Source organism: Mustela nivalis (genome assembly GCF_964662115.1).
Source record: "Mustela nivalis genome assembly, chromosome: 10".
In the NCBI taxonomy this organism is placed as follows: domain Eukaryota; kingdom Metazoa; phylum Chordata; class Mammalia; order Carnivora; family Mustelidae; genus Mustela; species Mustela nivalis.
The window spans coordinates 33,025,461-33,045,274 of NC_139029.1; the positions used below are offsets into that span (position 1 = coordinate 33,025,461).

At 40.8% G+C, this 19,814-nt stretch overlaps 1 pseudogene across 1 annotated transcript in view; it reads right to left on the reverse strand.

Moving 5' to 3' along the window:
• The window catches only part of LOC309843214 (metaxin-3-like), a 21,207-nt pseudogene continuing 1,393 nt past the window's right edge, over positions 1-19,814 (reverse strand). Inside the window, exons 3-4 of the transcript in view lie at positions 1,091-1,823; positions 1-146 (exon numbers count right to left, since the gene is read on the reverse strand). The product of the transcript in view is annotated as a metaxin-3-like (transcript). The remainder of the gene's footprint in view (positions 147-1,090; positions 1,824-19,814) is intronic.

A 19,814-nucleotide genomic window follows, 5' to 3' on the forward strand; every position in this document is an offset into this window, starting at 1 on the left:
TCATGTGTCGCAGTTGTGTTTCTGGGCCACAAAAATCCGACGCTGCTGGGCGGGCGGGATGCCCTCCTTGCCTTGTGTTTCGGCTTTGACCTTCTTAGTGGTGCCACTGGGGTCCACCTCGAGGGGACTGTCTTGCCGGCTAGGGTCTGCACAAAGGACTGCAAGGTCACCTCCTTGAAGAGGAGGAATCTTTTCTCACTTTTTAAAAAATAGGGGCGCCTGGGTGGCTCAGTCATTCGGCGTCTGCCTTTAGCTCAGGTCATGATCCTAGAGTCCTGGGATCTGGTCCCATACTGGGCTCCCTGCTCAGGTGGGAGCCTGCTTTTCCCTCTGCCTGCTGCTCCCCCTGCTTGCACTCGTGCACTCTCTTTCTCTGACAAATAAATAAATAAATAATCTTTATTCTCTCTCTCTCTCTCTCACACACACACACACACACACACACACACACACACACACACACACACAATGTGTTTTCTTTGTTTCCCTTCAAGTTCATGTAGTATTCATCTTGATATTAATAAACTGCATTACCAAACTAGAATATAAGCTTTTAAATACAATTTAAAAGGTTAGTGCGTATTTCATGCAATAATAATAATAATAATAATAATAATAAAAAGACGACATAGGACGTTCCTTTTGGTTTTAAAGTCTTATACAAAAAAATGTCTTTTTCATACATACACAAGAAGTGTTTCCTATTTGCCTTCACATACTTTAGTGTAAGACATTACTGCAAAATCACAGGACTCCAGGGCAAACACTTGGTCACAGAGCAGGATGATGGCCATTGTAAGGAACTGCTCTCTTCCTGTGCGAGAAGCTGCTCGCGTGCTGCCAGTTTCCTAGGAGGAAGTGGAAGGCTTTAGCAAAGATTGTCATTCATCTCCAAGGCCAAGTCTACAATGATTTTTTTTTTTTAAATTTTTAAAGATTCCATTTATTTATTTGACAGAGACAGAGTGGAAGAGGGAACACAAGCAGGGGAAGTAGGAGAGAGAGAAGCAGGCTTCCCACGGAGGAGGGAGGCCGCTGCAGGGCTCGATCCCAGGACACTGGGATCATGACCTGAGCTGAAGGCAGACACTTAACGACTGAGCCACCCAGGGGCTCCTAAAATGACTGTTTAGGATGTCATCACAAAAGCGACATAGCCTGGAGAGCTGTTTCAAATGTTCTTATAACTGAACTCTGGGAAAGCTCACTTTGTAAAGAGGTGCAAGAAAACCAAACACACAGGCACCCAAAGTAGGCATATCTCCAAAGAAAAACAGAGATGTTCCCAATCTGTTTGCCAGAAGGTTTAGGCACCCCTTGGCTTGTCTGTGTTTATGTGTTCCGCTTCTCAGAGGTGGAAGAGGGGAGGCTGTCCTCTGATCAGGAGAATACGATGCTTAATACTCCCCAAGGCATTTTTCCAGGCAGGATCAAACTGGAAAGAAAAGGAATTTAGGAAGCAAACCCAAGAATTTTGTCACAGTCAAGAATTCTCAGTCACCCAAGAATGTGGAAAAACTGCTAGAAGCAGCTTCTTTTCTAGAAGAGCAATGTAAGCCAGTGTACCTGTCCCCTGCATTGCCCAGAGTTCATAGTCATATCTGCATTTGTGTTCTTAAAAAATTTACTGTTTTTCCAGCTGAGAAATAATGTCATCAGTGATCAAAATTGCTACTTCCCCTCTTGAACCTCTCTGTGTATCATGTATGATGCTGATGTTCAAGAGTGCGCCATAAAATTTGTCATAAAACATCACCACCAGGGACTCACCATGTACAATGGGAACCCCTTACCACCACCACCACTTCCCCAGCAGCTGAACTCTGAGCTCCAAGGGGGCTGCCATCTTGCTGGGCCTGAACTTTGCCACTCTTAAGTCTCTGTCAATCAATAGAATGACCACTCTTTCTTTGCTACTGGTTTCATTTTGGTTTTGTTTTATGCAATTTATTTATCGAGAAACTGGGTGCTTTGGCATGTGGGCTTTCCCACATTATGGATTTGGATTTGTACTTTTGTGATGTCATTTAACATATTTTTCTATCCTCCGTATTCTTTATAAACTGATACCTGCATCTAGAGGCTTGATGATTTTTGTTTTTGTCGTGAGTACTTGGTAAGTGGTGCTACAGGTTCTACCACATCAGGTCAGGAGGCACAGCCAGCTTGTAATGAGGTTGAAATTAATCAGTGAGGTCAGGAGTTTCCAGCCTCCTTTAAAGTTTGTCATCAACTTCCACCCAAAACTCTTATTTTATTTTAATTTTTTAAAGGTTTTATTTATTTATTTGACAGAGAGAGAGAGCACAAGCAGGGGGAGCTGCAGGCAGAGTGAGAAGCATGCTGCCTCCTGAGCAAGGAGCCTGATGTGGGATTTGACCCCAGGACCCTGGGATTACAACCTGAGCCTAAGGCAGATGCTTAACTGACTGAGCCAACCACGTGTCCCCCATCCACAACTTTTATTTATAATTGATGATCATTGCCTAGATCCATTATTCATAAAGGAGTGTGAAACAGAAAAAAAAAATTCTGTTTCCACTTTTTTTTTTTTTTTGCATTTATTAGCTGTGGTTTTTCTATAAATTACTTTCTCTTATCATTGATTCCAATACCCTAAAATACAAGATATTCAGGAGAGGCCCCTGGATCCTTCCCTTAAAAAAAAAAAATCAACTTTTGGAATAATGAGATCATACTCTAGCAATGTCCAGGGGTGGTCAATGAGTCATTACATGATCATATGTATCATGAGGTTTTGGAGTTTTTTTAAGCCGCTGCATTTTGTGGTGAGCTTATTATGCAGCAGTAGGTATTCAAAACAATGAGTCACAAAGGATTAGGATGTAACAATGAGGTATCGAAAAATTGTTATTATGAACTCATGGACGTTTATATATTCCATGTGATTCATTCTTTGTAGTAAATATTTTTCTCTCTCTCTTTTTAAGACTTTGTTTATTTGAGAGAGAGAGCATGAGCGGGGGCAGAGGGAGAAGCAGACTCCCAACTGAGCAGGGAGCCTGATGTGGGGCTTGATCCCAGGACCCCAGGACCATGACCTGAGCTGAAGGCAGATGCTTAACCAACTGATCCACCCAGGCACCCTGCATTTATTTTTCTATAATTTTCCCATTTTTTTACTGGGTTGTTAGACAAGGATTTGAATTTCTTTTTAATATTTAGAAAATTTGCATATATTAGAGATCTTGGCCTTTGAGATATTAGTTACAATTTTGTCATTTGTTACATTTTTTAATTTAACTTTTGATATTGCTGATGGTGTTTTGGGTGGGCATTTAATTTTTTTAAAATTTTAGATAGATAAATTTATCCATTTCCTTTATTGATTCCAGGTATAGAATCACAGTTAAGAAAGTTGTCCTCCTTCCTACGTCATAAAGAAACTGACTTATACTTTCCTCAAATATTTGTATGACTCCATTTTTTTTCATTTAGGTATCTGATCCATTTGAACTTATCCTAGTATAAGGTATGAGGAATGAATCCAGTTTTATTTTTACCCACATGGCTATCAGAGGATAAACTGTTTATCAAACATTAAATTTCCATATGCCTTTGGAGTCCATCTTTGAATTTTATATTCTCTTCCCTTAGTCATCTGTCTACTTATGCAGCAATAGCATAATGTTTTAATTACAGGGGCTTTATACATGTTTCAATGTATGGGTAATTTCCCCATTGCTATTTTTGGGGGGCAAGGGCAAGGGAGAGATTTTTTTTTTAAATGGGAAATGCCATTTAGATTTTTTTTTAAATTTATTTGACAGAGATGGAGAGATCACAAGTAGTCGGAGAGGCAGGCAGAGAGAGGGGGAAGCAGGCTCCCTGCTGAGCAGAGAGCCTGATGTGGGGCTCGATCCCAAGACCCTGAGATCATGACCTGAGCCGAAGGCAGAGGCTTAGCCCCCTGAGCCACCGAGGTGCCCTGATTCCTGGCTAGTCTTATATTTATTTTTCAAAATAACTAATAATTAACTTGTCTGGCTCCAGGAAAAAAAATTTAGTAACTTGGATATTTTTATTGGGATCACATTAAATTTGTAAATTTTAACTTGAAGAAAATTGGTATCTTTCTGGTATTGATTCTTCTTCTGATCAAAAATAAGGCATCTTTTTCCATTTGTTCAAGTCTACTTTCTGTCCTGTAAGATTGTTTTACGGTTTTTCTCATGTCGGTTTTACACAATTTTCATTAAATTTGCGCCTACATTTGTCCCTACATTTATTTTGCTTATGCTATTGTAAATGGGATCTGTGACTTTCTTTTCCATTATTTCTTCCGAGCAGTTACTGTTGTTACTGCTTCTTCCAAGTGGTTATGAAAACTATTTCTGTATGTAATTTTTTATCTTACTACTTTGCAAAATGCTTTTACTATTCATAGGAGGTCTTCATTCATTATAAGGTTCCTGAAAACATATCATCTGCACATGTATGTAATCTTATCTCTTCTTTTTAAATTCTTATGCCTCTAATTGCCTCTTCTTGTATTAAAATAGTGGCCATCCTCTTCTTGTTTCTGATTTTTGCAATGAGTTCCAAGCCAATTATCTGATACCAACTGAGTGTTCAACAATTCAGTTCAGTTCTGACAATAACTACCCACAGGGGGTCTGTGAAGACCCCCACAGGGAAAGGTTCTCAGTTCCACAAGACTAGCGCCATGTGGAATGTTGGTTGAAAATCCTTAAGCCATTGTACTTCTGCCTTGCTGGCTACAAACTGGGGTCCTCTTACAACCTACTCAGGTTGTTAATTCACTATTGACAGTTACAATTTTGTTATAAAGGATACTAATGAACAGCTAAATGAAATGTACATGAGTAAGATCTTGAGGCCACAGAGTCTGTGGCCTATGTTGGGCCACAGAGTTTCCGTGCCCTCTTCTTACAGAATCTGAGACGGCTGCCCTCTGAGCCCATCAAGGTGTTCACCAAATGGGGAAGTTCCCTTGTGCTCCAAGATTATTAAATCACATTCTTCATGAATGAACTCTATCCCCAGTCCCTCTCCCTTTCCCCAAGGTTGGTATGTGTGCGTGTTGTGTGGGAGGTTGTTGAGATTTCCAACCTTCTAATAGCATGGTTTGTTCCTCTGGCCTTAGCCCCCAACCTGAAGCAATCAGATCCCTCTGCCTGTGAATCTTTGCCATGAATCATTTTATTAGCATGAACTCGAGTATTGAGTTGATAAAGTATTGAGTTTATAAACTCAAGTATCAAGGAACTCATGAATAACAAGACATTCCTATCATTCGGGAAATTTCAAGGGGTTTGTTTGTTTGTTTGTTTTTAGATTTTATTTATTTATTTGACAGAGATCACAAGCAGGCAGAGGCAGGCAGAGAGAGAGGAGGAAGCAGGCTCGCCGGATGCGGGGCAGGACCCGGGGATCATGACCTGAGCCGAAGGCAGAGGCTTAACCCACTGAGCCACTCAGGCGCCCCAATTTCAAGGGTTTTTAAAGCTCTGTGCCAGGAACCTGGAACAAAACCCCAAATATATTTTTTATTATATCACAAACAGGAAAGACTCTAGTGTTTGCCCATTAATATTAATGCTGTATTTGGGGATGAGATATGTAATGGAAATATCCCTCAACTTCTATTTCATTGAGTCTTTAACATGTATGGGCTTTGAATTTGTCAAATGCCTTTTCAGGGTCTGTGGAGGTTATCTGTTCATTTTTTCCTTAAGTGTATAAATTTGATACATTATGTTAACAGATTTCCTATTATTAAATTATCTTTGTATTCCTGAAATAAACCCCACTTGATTATATATTTATTTAATTTGCTGGTTTATTATTGCTAATACTTTATCTGTTTTATTCATTTACTATCAATATTATACTTTGTTTCACAAGAAAGAAATTAAAAGTATTTCTTCACCTTCTATGCTCCAGAATTGTTCAAGTAACTTTCAGATGACCTTTGCTTTAAAGATTTAGTATAAATCCTCTGTGAAGCCATCTTGGTCTGATACTTTTTTTATTGGGTTTCTGTTTTTACAAAATTGCATTTCTACATAATTCTATCTGTTGAGACTTTATGTGTCTACTGGGTTCAACTTTGGTAAATTTTATTTACTTCAAAAGTTATCTATTTCTTTGAGTTTTTTTATTTATTTGCACAAAATCATACAAATTAGTAGGCTATGTTTTGGGGCCACATGTCCCTTATCATTTAGCTTGTATATTTGTTCCTTCTCTCAAGAAAAAGTTGTCTAATAGTTTGTGTACAGTATTAGTGTTTTCAAACACTAAGTCTTCTTATGTATGTACTATTTTTGCTCTGTTTCTGTTTTTTAATTCACGAATTTTCACTCTTATCTTAATAATTCTTCCTTATACTTTCCTTTGAGCTTTTTCTAGCCAATGTTTCATTTATTTACCTTCATTTCATTGACAGACATATCTACTGTAAGAATTTTCCTCTGATAATGATTTTTACTGTAGATCATTTATTCTGATGGGATGATTTCATTATTAATAGTAGTATTTCCAAGAAATCCTATTTTTTTTCTTTTTTTTTTTCTGCAGGAATCACTTAAAAGTATGTGCATTGAAAAAAAAATTCCAAAAAAAAAAATTCCAAGTGGAAGAAATTTGGTTATTAGCACTATCAGTTTCTAACATTGTAGTTAGACAGCACTGTTTGTGTTACTTGCATTTTGTCGCAGTTTTTCTTTCTGGCCTGAGATACCCATATGGACATTCCATGTGCACGTCAAAGAGAGGTATGTTCTCTAATATTGGGATTCAGAGTCTGATGTGTATTGTAAGAGTTACCATATTGATTATGTTGTTAGGTCAATGCAATTCATAGAAGCTGGTCTACTGTGTCACTATAAGCTCATAATAGTTCAGCTGATCTCCCCACTTCGGTAGCAAGACTTTCTCCATGAAGGAAGTGGTGCATTGATTTATATTCTGGGGCAAGCTTCCAATCTCACTGCATCTGGTAAGCACGGTTCATGAACTGTCACCCCACCTCTAACCACATTTTCAGTAGCGCTGGATTAGGTTTCCTAAATCCTTATTCATTTTGGTTTTGTCCACCTGATTTGTCTTCAACTGAGAGTAAAGTGTTGAACTTTCCTCTTGTTGATGTGTTTCTAGTTCATCTACATCTCCTGTAGCTTTTACTGTCCAAAAGTTGATTGCTGTGTTATAAAGCAGATATCTACCTCCATTGTTACATTAGCCAGTAGAATTATAAGAAGCTCTTCTTTTCCTTTTTAATGCTTCTTGGTCAGAATTCTAACTTGACAGATAAACATGAACCTTGCATTTTCAGTGTTTTATATTTTGCCTAGTATATATGTGTCTGTCCATCCTTTTATTTTTAAACAGTCTTGGTCTCTTTGTTTTTGGTGTGTCTAATATGTAACAGGGTTAGACTTTGCTTGGTTTGATGATTTGAAAATACTTTCATTTGATATGTGAGTTTGCCTCATTTATATTATTGATAAAGACCAACATGTTTTTTTTTTCAATTTAAAATATCTCACAATATGGTCACCTGTTTTTTTTTCCTCTCTCCTTTTCTTTTGAGCTTCAAAAACTATTTCTTTTGGATAAGGAGTTCTATATTTTGTTCTAATTGTTACTTTCATAATAATACCTTTGCAAAATACTATTTCCTTCCCTTTTTAGGTAATAGTCCACTGGTCCCTACTTTGAGCACTATTAAAATTAACAAGTTACAACTTCTTCACCTTCTGCTTCATCTCCCTGAAATTTAGTTAAAGCGATATATTATTATTCACTCTTAATAACTATAAGGCAATTGGTGAGCTTATCCTGTTTTTCATATATTCTTCCTTTCCCCATTTAAAAAAAAAATTTAAAAAAATTTTTTCCTTTCCCTCATTTTTGATGCACTTTATCTACATTGTCAGAGCACATAACAAGTACATGCCATTCTGTCACCCTTAATCTTGACATTTGCTTTTAGTTCTACAACTAAATAAATTCAGTGTTTACTGCCAATCCTCATGTTGAAGTTCTTATAGTTATTTCATGGTTGTTTAAAGGCCATTTTCTAGTAGATTCCTCAGGAATGATCTCATGGGAACAACATTTGCTAAACTTTCACATGTTCATAACAACTTGTCTATGGCCTTTATACTTTCTGGTCATTTTAGCTGGATATAAAATGCTTGGGCCATATTTTCTTGAGTATTTTAAGGATGTTACTTTATTGTCTTCTGGTATAAAGTATTTTGGTGGAAAACACTGATGCAAAACTGATATCCTTTCATTTATAAGTAATTCAGTGTTCTTGCCCACATTGATGACCAGCTGGGATGGGAATGCAAGGGCCTGGTTTCCTCTCTCCATCTAGAGACAACTCGGAAGGGTCATCTCACCTTCAGAGCATCTTTTGGGGCCAACTGAGGTCTTGCTGGGATTTTATCACAGTCCAACTTCTCCCTTGAACTAATACAATAATGTTAATAACATAAAAACCCAGACCTGCTTTTCCTCTTTCCCTCTACAGATATTGGTACTAAGAGTACCTGTTTAACAGATATCATGATATCTATGTTTCAGAGTACGCTTCTCAAGGACTTTAACCCACAGTAACGTTTGCATGAATCAAAACAGCCCCTGATCACATCTCCAACTGACACTATTCTTTTGCTCTAATGCAACCTACGTTTGGTCTTTCTTAGAGGTGGAAAGCAAATGTGTAGCTTCAGTAAACCCCCTGCTTAAAAACCCCAACCCCCAATTTGTTTAGAACCCATCTTGGTCGGGTTTCCTTTCTCCTTCTTAAAAAACAACAACAACAACAATAACAAAAAAAAAAAAAAAAGGAATTGAGGTACCTGAGTGGCTCAGTTGGTTAAGCGTCTGACTCTTGATTTCAGCTCAGGTCATGATGTCAGGGTTGTGAGGTCAAGTCCTGCATTGGGCTCCATGCTCAGCCTAAAGTCTGCTTAAGATTCTCTCTCTCTCTCTCTCCCTCTACCCACCCCCACTCTCTTTGTCTCTGTCTAAAATTAATAAAAAAGGAATAAACCTAGACTTGAGTATCTAAAACAAGCTAAAATTGAGATGGGATATCAAAAGGTGCCACATGAGCATGAGGAGAGTAGTGAAAGGTGTCAGAACCCACCTCCACTGGTGTGACAGCATTTGCACCCTTGGGGCTTGGCTGCACTTCAGACCCTCCTTCCTGCCACCGGTCCCCATTACCCCCATCACCCCCACTGCCAAAACCAGCTCTGGGTTTTAGGACTGTTTGGATAATTTAAAACTCTTTCCTTCAAACAGAGGACAGGAACAGTATGAATAAAATCTGGATAGTGCTTGGCAATGGCTTTAATAGGAAAAAAAGAAAGTAAGACCCTTTTGGGACACCTGGGAGGCTCAGTCCGTTAAGTGCTTGTGTTCAGCTCAGGTCATAGTCCCAGGGTCCCAACACTGGGCTCCCTGCTCAGCAGGGTAGTCTGCTTCTCTCTCTACTCTTCAAATAAATAAAATCTTTAAAGACAATCAAAAATGAAAAATCAAAATAAAAAACAGAAAGTAAGACCCTTTGGTCAGTATTGGTCTCTGAGTGTGACTTCAATTTCCATCCTATTTGTATAATATGAAATCAAAGTAGTCTTGTTTACAGAGGGGGCATTCCCCTCTACATTTTGGTGGGCTCTGGAATGAGATCTGCTATATGAAGTTGTTACTCCCATTTTTCTCTTTCTTTTTTTAAAGATTTATTTATTTATTTGAGAGTGCAAGAGAGAGAGCATGTGCACGCGCACATACATACAAACACACACACACGTGTGTGTGTGTTGGGGTAGGGCAGAGGGAGAGAATATCAAAGACTCCTCACGGAGCACAGAGCCCAATGTAGGCTCTTCCAAAACTGATGAGATAATGACCTGAGCCAAAACCAAGAGCTGGACCCTCAACAGACTGAACCACTCACGTGCTCCTGTTACTCCCATTTTCAAATCCTATTTCACTTTTACACGAAAACAATTTTGAGGGACAGCAATGATTGCTGCCTTCCCTGTTCCTGACTTTAATGGCAGTGCATTTAGCCATTTGATATGATGTTTGCTCTTAGTGTCTTAGAAAAGGAAAATAGACTAACTCTTTATCATAGTTAAGAAATGTCTGATGCCTCTTGCTTTACTTAGGGTTTTTTCCAGAAATGGTTCTTGAATTTTCTCAGCTGCTATGTAATATAATTGTATAGCTTTCAATTTGATTTTATTAATGTGATTAATTAGGTTGATGGATTTCCCAATTTTGTACTATCCTTAAGGGCCTGAAATAAATTCTATTTTTTAGGTTTATTCTTACGTGGTTAATAGTTTCTGTTGCTATTGTGAATGTCATCTTATTTGCTATTACATTTTCTAATTGGTTATTGCTGGTATATAGGAAGGCTATTGATTTTTGCACTTCGATCTTGTATGTGGTCCCCTTGTTGAATTCTCTGATTCGTTCTAATACTTTGTCAATTGATTTTTTTAGGTTTTTCTATGTAAGCAATAGTGTCATCTTCAAATAATCACAACTTGCCTCTTGCTTTTCTAATGTTTATGTGTCTTATTACTCTTCTTCCCTTTTTGAATTGGAGAGAACATCTGACACCAGTTTGAATGGTAATAGTGATAAAGGTCATTCTTGTCTTACTCTTGACTTCAATTGGAGTGTGTCTATTGTTTCACCAGTAAGTGTGGCATTTGCTGTGGGTTTTGTTGTTGTTCATTTTATTGTTGTTGTTGTTGTTTTTAAAGATTTCATTTATTTTTAGAGACAGAGAGAGGGAAGAGGAGAGAGAGAATCCAAAGCCGACTCCACACCGAGCAAGGAGCCAGACACGGGCTTCCTCTCACTACCCTGAGATCATGACCTAGCCCAAACCAAGAGCTGGATGCTTAACCAACTATGCCATCCAGATGCAACCATTTGCTATAGGCTTTTATCATTGCTTTATCAAAAACAAATAGTGTATATGCCCTCAAAAAAAAACACAACCAAATAGTGTATCAAATTAAGACTATTCTTTTCCTAGTTTGCTAGGATATTTTTTCTTTTAGATCATTAATGGGTATAGAATTTATTAAGACAGTCATATTTAAACATTTTTTTAAAAAAATATTTTATTTATTTATTTAACAGAGAGATCGCAAGTAGGCAGAAAGGCAGGCAGGGAGGGGGGAAGCAGGCTCCCTGCTGAGCAGACAGCCCGATGCGGGGCTCCATCCCAGGACCCTGAGATCATGACCTGAGCCAAAGGCAGAGGTTTAACCCACTGAGCCACCCAGGTGCCCCATATTTAAACATTTAAAATTATTAATATAATAAGTTAAATTGATATATATTTTTTAAAGTGTGTGTGTATATATATATATAGAGAGAGAGAGAGAGAGAGAGCACATGCTCATTGAGTCTAAGGTGCTGTGATCCTGGCACATTCTTCTTCTTCTTCTTCTTTTTTTAGATTTATTTATTTATGAGAGAGAGAGAGAGAGAGAGAGAGAGAGAGGAAGCACAGGAGGAGGGGCAGAGGAAAGGGAAAGAGAATCTTAAGCAGGCTCCGTGCCAGTACAGCCCAAGACCAGGCTCAGTCTCATTACCCTGAGATCATGACCTGAGCTGAAATCAAGAGTCAGACACTGAATTGACTGAGCCACACAGGCGCCCCTAAATTGTAAGGCAGATTCCAACACCTGATTTATAATTCTTGCTTCACATTCTGTAACCCCTATCTCCTTCAGGGTTTTAGCCATTGTCTGTGCCTCTTGGCATACCCTTGGGAGAAGCCATCTCACCAGACTCCACAACATCCAGTGATCACACTTCTTGGGCTAAATCACCCACATGAATGTATTTCATTCCTGGTCTTGATGCAAGTTCTTTGCCTGACATGGTTCTTCCAACCTCTGGTGTAGCTTGCCTTTCCCACCCTCCAGCTCTGCCCCCATATGCCCTGACCAGGGAGCAGAATATTCAGCCTTTTCTTATTTCCTTAAATTGTTTACATTAGGTGAGAATTTTCTCTTTTTTAAAAAAATTTTTATTTATTTATTTGACAGACAGAGGTCACAAGTAGACAGAGAGGCAGGCAGGGGCGGGGGGGGGGGCAGGCTCCCTGCTGAACAGAGAGCCCAATGTGGGGCTCGATCCCAGGACCCTGAGATCATGACCTGAGCTGAAGGCAGAGGCTTAACCCACTGAGCCACCCAGGCACCCCAGAGAATTATCTATTTTTCAATGCATTCCCCTCTTACGTTCTGATATTGTGCCATTTTCGTAATTTGAATTGAGAAAAATTTCAATTTCTTATATGCTCTAAAGTCAATTTGAATAAATGAGGAAACTTCTGTTCCTTGGAGGTCAACTAGAACTTTTCTCTTTGTAATTTTCAGCCTGCTACTTTTTAAAATTGTAGCTCAATAACAATATTTTGAGTTTTTCTTGCTTATTGCTCTATTATTCTCCTAATTCTTCTTGGAACAATTTTGGCTGCTTGTTTTTATTATAAAACATAACTAAAAATTATGCCTTTAACTGATAAACACGTTGATATCAGAATAGTCATGAATTTGTATTTATTTTTGGACAGTAAAAACCCAGCTAATATCAAAGGCAGCCCAGGGCCTGCTACTAATAGATTATCACCTGAATGAAAGTTGCACTGAATGCAAAGCCTTGGGGAACCAAATGGCCTCTGTACAGAGCAGCATGAGGGCAGGGGGCTTTGGGAACTGCAGTGAAGAGGGGTTTCTTTCTGGACAGAGTAAAGAAAAAGAATGTCAATCTGAATATTCTGAAATTTTGGCTCAAGACAAGTCCCAAATCATCGACTTTCTAAGTCTATGATAAAAATAACTTATCTCTTGCAGTCATGGGGCTGAGTATAATTGAAAATAAAATCTAAAGTGTGATACCAAGGGACACCTGGGTGGCTCTGTCACTTAAGCATCTGCCTTTAGCTCAGGTCATGATCCCAGGGTCCTGGGATCGTCAGGCTCCCTGCTCAGCAGGAAGCCTGCTTCTCCCTCCCCTAATTCCCCTGCTTGTGTTCCCTCTCTCTCTGTCAGATAAATAAGCAAAATCTTTAAAAAAAAAAAAAAAAGAAAGAAAGAAAAAAAGAAGAGAAAAACTTAAAAAAAAGTAAAGCGTGATACTGAGAATTGTCATAATATAATATCAAGTAAAATGACAGCCTTGCCATGTCCATTATGTAATATTAGAGCACTGATCAGAAAAGAAAGCATTCAGATGACTTGGAGCATCCAAAATTTTACCCCCTTGAACTTCCCTTGCTGGTAGAAGTTCCTCTTTCTTCCTCTCTGGAGGTTAATGAGTGACTCCTGACCATCCCTGTCAGCAGGCGGGAACTGTGACATAATTTCTGTCAAAGCCTTCTATTGACACCTTCTGGTAAATCAAGAATGCACCAGGGGATGCCTGAGTGGTGTGGTCCATTAAGCGTCTGACTCTTGGTTTCCGCTCACGGCATGATCTCAGGGTCTTGAGATCGAGCCAGCGTCAAGCTCTGCACTCGGCACCGATTCTGCTTGAGATCTCTCTCCCTCTCCCTCTGCTCCTCCCGCTGTGCTCTCTCTTTCTCTAAAATAAATAAATTAATTTTTTAAAAAAAGAATGTGCCAGGATCACAGCATCCTAGATTCAATGAAATAAAGAAAACCATGTGGAAATAGACAGCAGGGCGTGTCTGGAGGAAGTGCCTGTCTTACATACATGTTAACTCGCCTTACACCCTCCTACCGTATGAAAGGGCCAGAAGATCATCTCATTGGTTCACATTAAAAATAATTTAAAATTCACATACCATAACATTAACTATTTTAACCTGAACAATTCAGTGGTGCTTTGTACATTCAAAATGTTTTTTCTTCACATTTTAACATCTCTGACATGAAATTCTTCTTACAATTAATGGTATATTATGGCTGAACTGCTAGTGCTTTTAAAAATTCTTCATGGTGGAATATAAATGAAGGTGTGCTCTGCAGTCAATGGTGACTTAGATTAGTGGAAATGTGGTACTTGGTGGTTTTCTTGGATTTTTGAGGAGTAGACATTATATTTGGGTATCTGGCTCCCCACTCATTTACTGAGTCACCTGAAAGGCTGTCTGCTTTGAGAGGAATTCAGAACAAAGGAAAACTGCCCAGTTGTTCGAGGCTGCCAAGTAAATAGACAGGCCACTCGGTCTCCATGACCCCCCCAGATCCGATCATGTTCATGTCCCATGTTGATGGAGTCTATAGCAAGCCCAGGAGGAACAATGCAGAAGAATCCCCTGGAATTTAGGAAGAAAGCTGTACCCTGTTTGGCAAATAACTGATCTCCCTTTGAGAAAGAGCTTTATCTTATGTTGGGCCCCTGGTGGAGACTGACTGCTTATCCATGGGACAACCAGGTGACCTTGCAAACTGAACTGCCCAACACAGCCTGCAAGTTATTGGGTCCACTACAATGTCTGTAGTGTCCAATAGCACTCATCATCAAGAAGAAAGGATCCACATGTGGGCAGGCCTAAGCTTGTTCTTTTTTGCTACCCATCCAACACCTATGGTCTCAAGAGGCAGAGGTTGTCCAAATGGATGAAAAAGAGTAAAACTCAAACATGTATAACATTTACTTAAAATGTAAACATACCAAAAAGATGAAAGAAAATGGAAGGAAAAAGATATACCATGCAAACAGCAAGCTTGTGAAAGCTGGAGTCGCTATTACTATCAACTGAAGTATAATTTAAGACAAAGACTATTGCCAGAGATAAAGATAGATAGATAACAATAATTAATGGGTCAATTCACCAGGAAGATATAATAATTATAATAATTAACAGAGCTTCAAAATATATGGAACAAAAAAATGGACAGAATTAAAGGAAGAAAGAGATGATTCCACAATCATAGTTGGAGATTTTAAACCCTCTTCAGCAATTGATATAATAGACCAAAAAAAAAAAATCAATAAAGGAGATTTTATGAACAATACTGTCAATTGTATTGACCTAATTGGTATTTCTAGAACTCCATACGAAACTGTGGGACACCCATTTTTTTCAAGTGTACCCGGTGTATTCACCAATGGACCATATGCGGGGCCATAAAAGGGCTCTCAATAAATTTAATAAATTCTCAATAAATTTAAAAGAATTGAAATGATATAGAACATGTTCTCTGGCCACAGTGAAATTAAATTAGGTATTAATGATCATCAGATACCTAGAAAACTCTCAAATATAGTGAGCCACATAGTTCTAAATAACCCATGGATCAAAGAAGCGATCACAGGGAAATTAGAATGATAATGAAAACGTAACATAATTTGCAGGATGCAGCGAAAGCAGTGATTATGGTGAAACTTAGAGCATTAAGTATTTATAATGGAAAAGAAGGAAGATCTACATATCCCTTACATTTTAGCATGGGATGCTGACTTGCATCTCTATCTTGATGGTTTAGGGGATAGAATAATTCTCAGCTCATGTTCGGGAGTTTGAGTCTCATACTTAGTGTCTCATGGTCAGGCGTTCAGTTTCTACTGGGTCCAGCTGTAAGCCAGAAACTGCTTTTCAAGTGATGGCTGCTTATTTGCAGCCTGGGTGCTTGTGCTGTGACTTTCCCCTTGGGACTACCTGCGGGTATGTATAAGATCCTTGTCAGACATAGAATCTTCCCAGACCATCGGGTCTGCTGGCTTATCAGGCCAAATTACTAACATAGCTTGCACTGCAACCTGGACCTACTGGGGAACCCCTTTTTGAGCCAGACCCCTCTCTGACCTTACAGGTTACCCGGTAAATGGGTCAGTGCAGCAGGCCCGGATCTTGGACATGTGGACTCCAACCCCAAAGAAGTCCACTGAGCTTTGTAACACTTTCTTTGCGGTGGCTGGTGCAAGGTGCAAGGTCTCACCTCTGACTTTGATTTTTATTTATTTGGTTAATTTAGAAAAGCAAGAGAGTTGAGTTGCAAAGAAGTTTTATAAGGGACTTCAGACTTTAGAAGGAGTGGCTCGCCAAAGATGAACATGTATTTAAAAGCAAAATATCTCAGGGCACCTGGGCAGCTCAGTGGGTTAAGCCTCTGCCTTCAGCTCCAGTCATGCTGGGATCGAGCCCTGAACTGGGCTCTCTGCCCCACCGGGAGCCTGCTTCCCCCTCTCTCTCTGCCTGCCTCTCTGCCTACTTGTGATCTCTGTCTGTCGAATAAATAAATAAAATCTTTAAAAAAAGAAAAATATCTCAGTTCAAGCTGTTCCAGCAGAACTCCTACAGACTGGGTGGCTTAAACAATAGAAACTTATCGGATCATGGTTCTGGCAGCTGGGAAGACGGCTCTGCGAAGGAAAAAAAAAAAATAAATAAGGAGCCACATGGCATAAGATAGTCAGGAGGTGAGGGTGGGGTGAGGGGGGTGAGGGCAGGAGCCAGGAATCCACTCTGGAAAGTTGGCAACTGTCAGTAGGACACTGGCAGGGGAAGAACAGAGATGTATGCGAGAGAGAGAATTCCAGGGACCCCTGGGTGTCTCAGTTAGTTAAGCGACTGCCTTCGGCTCAGGTCATGACCCTGCAGTCACCGGATTGAGTCCCACTCCCTGCCGAGCAGGGAGTCTGCTCCTCCCACTGACCTCTCCTCTCATGCTCTCTCTCTCATGCTCTCTCAAATAAATAAATCTTTTAAAAAGGGAGAGAGAGAATTCCAGAAAGGTTGAAATGGGGGGCGGTACAGAACACCCAAGAGACCCCGAAGTAGGCAGAGGTGAGGGGACCAACAGCAAGCTCTTCCTCTGTGGCCGATAGGGGAGGAGTGTCTACTGGGCTGCATGTCTGGAGACTCAGTGCTGGGGGTTGGGAGCAGCCCAGAGAGCCCCCCAAGAAGGCCTTGCCCCACTCTCAGACAACTGGCTGCTGGTGCGGCCTGTGTCCTTCAGTCGTTTCCGGAAAAGGGCTTCATCCTTCTTGATCCCAAAACTAATCAGGGCCCATACAAGCCTCCTCAAAGCTCCTACCCCCAGCTTCTTGTCCTGAACTTCCTAATCGCAGCCAGCTCCCTATGGGCTTCCCCCGCCCCAGGGGCTCCATCTGGAAGTCTCCGGGCCTTGGGGAGGGGCCATCTTGATCGGGGCCAATCAGAAGCTCTCCTCCCTTTACTTGTTTCTTCTTATTGAGGAATAACTTTCCCAGTCTATTTCTTAAAGATAAAGGGCCCAAGATCCCTGCTGGAGGCAGCGATGGTGTTTGTCTTTACTGCTGTATACTCAGGACTAGCACAAGGCTTGGCATAGAGTGCTAGGCTTCTTCCGCTTTTATTTTTTTTTATTTTTTTTATTTTTTTAAAGATTTTATTTATTTATTTGACAGACAGAGATCACAAGCAGGCAGAGAGAGAGAGAGAGAGGTGGAAGCAGGCTCCCCGCTGAGCAGAGAGCCCGATGCGGGACTCGATCCCAGGACCCTGAGATCATGACCTGAGCCGAAGGCAGCGGCTTAACCCACTGAGCCACCCAGATGCCCCTCTTCTTCCGCTTTTAAAACAAAATTTATTTACCTAACCTCTACACCCAACCTGGGGCTCGAACTCATGACCCAGAGATCATAAGTCGCATGCTTCACCGACTGAGGCAAGCAGGCACCCCAAGTGCCACACTTCTAGGTGACTACAGTAAGTGCTAAACAATTTGTTGAGTGAACTAATGATCAAAATCGCATTATTCGACATTCTCATAAAACCAGTAGGCTGGAGACTAGGGCAGAAGTACTCTTGCTGAGAATGGGTATCACAACGGTTATTTGGGTTTTCACCTACCCAATGAGGCAAACACTGATATCTCATTATCGTTTTCAATTTCTCCATTTCCTTTCGTCAATGTACTTATTTCTCATTTCATTTCACTTCTTTCATCAGGTGATGCTGCTTGTTTACCTATACATGTGTTGGCTGTAGCACTTTTTCTGGAGCTTTCCTAATCACGCTCTTTGCCTATTTTGAAAAGTGGGAAATATGTCCTCGTTCGTTGGAAGTTGTTCCTGATAATTAAGTTGAGCAAGACCAGGTCAGAGTGAGAGGCTCTGGATCTTGCGCACAGCACGTACAGATTGCCTCCCCTTTCCCACAGGTTCTAAGGAGCCTCATGCATATAAAGCCTGTGGGCACCTTGTGTGGGGAGATCTCTGGGGATGAGGAGATCTGCTGCCGCTGCTAAGGAGAATAGTCTTGGTGAGGAGCAGAGTGGAGGGTGAGGAGGTAGCGGGGAGAGGGAGAAGGGAGAAGAAGCAAGGAAGGGAAGAGCCAGGCCCGGTCCTTGGGAGCCCCAGTGTACTATTTCTGGGCCCAGATGTGAATAGACAAGCTGAGGAGGGATGGGTTTCTGGGTCGCTCTTAAATTCTGTTTTCTGTATCCACACGCAGTCATACATGTTCCTAATTCCAGGGGATGCTACCACTGCCTCCCACCTGGTTCTTCTCCTCCAGTTTCCCCTCCCACCCCGCAACTGGCAGGCTGTCATGGCCACTCCCACATGCATTTCAGTGGCTTCATACTGCTCTTAGAGATAAACAAAAATTCCTTTAAGGTTGGCTCTGCAGCCCCAGAGTGTCCTGGCCTGAAGTCCCTCTTCCTGGCTCCGCAGTAGGTCACTGTAGTGAAGAGTCTCTCCAGAAGTGATGTTGTGTTCCCGCAGAGGATCTGATGGGTGTTGCAGAACAAGCCCCTCTCTGGGTGGTCAGTGGAACTGTTGCCACCTGCAGTCTGGTTGAGGAAGTGTGGGCAGTGGCTCCTCAGATGGGTCAAGGGAGGCATCCTTCTCTTGTCCCCTTTTCCCAATCCCTGGACTCCGTTTTCCCAAGGGAAGAGAAGCTCTGGACCATGCATTTGGGGAATTTCCCAATGACTGGCAGCTACAGTGGTACACTCCAAGGATGAGGATAGAATCTAGACTGTGGCCAAGAAAAGATACCATCTAATTGCTTATTGGGTAAAACCCGAACTCTTTACCATGGCCCTCTATACCTGCCTTTGATCTCAAGTCTTTCTATTCTCCCCCTCCTCACTCACCACTGGCCACACTGGCTTTTTTTCTTTATGTGCCTTTAATATGGAGAGTTCCTTCCATCTTAGGGATTTGGGGCTTATTATTCCTCCTGTCTGAAACATTCTTTCCCCACGTAGTCTGTGGCTGCTTCCATCATTTAAGCCTTAGCTCAGATTTCAGGGAAGGTTTCCCTGACCACACTGCGTAAAGTAGTCCCCTATCCTATTACCCTATTTTATTTTTTTCATAGCTCTTGTCACCATAAAAACTAACATTGTTTTGTTGCCGAGTTTCTCTTTTTCCACCAAGGGACATTTGTATCTCATTCACCTACTGCATCCCCAGAGCCTAGAACAATGCCTGATACATACCTACATTTATGTATCATGATCCTCAAAGAAATAAATATATCAGGGGAGGGGCACCTGGATGGCTCTGTTGACTAAGTAGCCGACTCTTGATTTCAGCTCAGGTCATGATCTCAGGGGTGTGAGACTGAGCCAGCATCAGGTTCTGCACTGGGCATGGAGCCTGCTTAAGATTCTCTCTCTCCTTCTCCCCCTGCTCCCCCACCCCATACCCCCACTCATATGTGCTCGCTCTTTCTCAAAAAGAAAACAAAAACAATAAATTTCCAAAAAAAAGTCTATCAGCAGAGATAGATATAAAACAACTAACTACAAGTAGAGTCAAGTGTTTGAGGCACAGGTGCAGGACTCTTTCCCATTGCTCTGTCCTCTTCT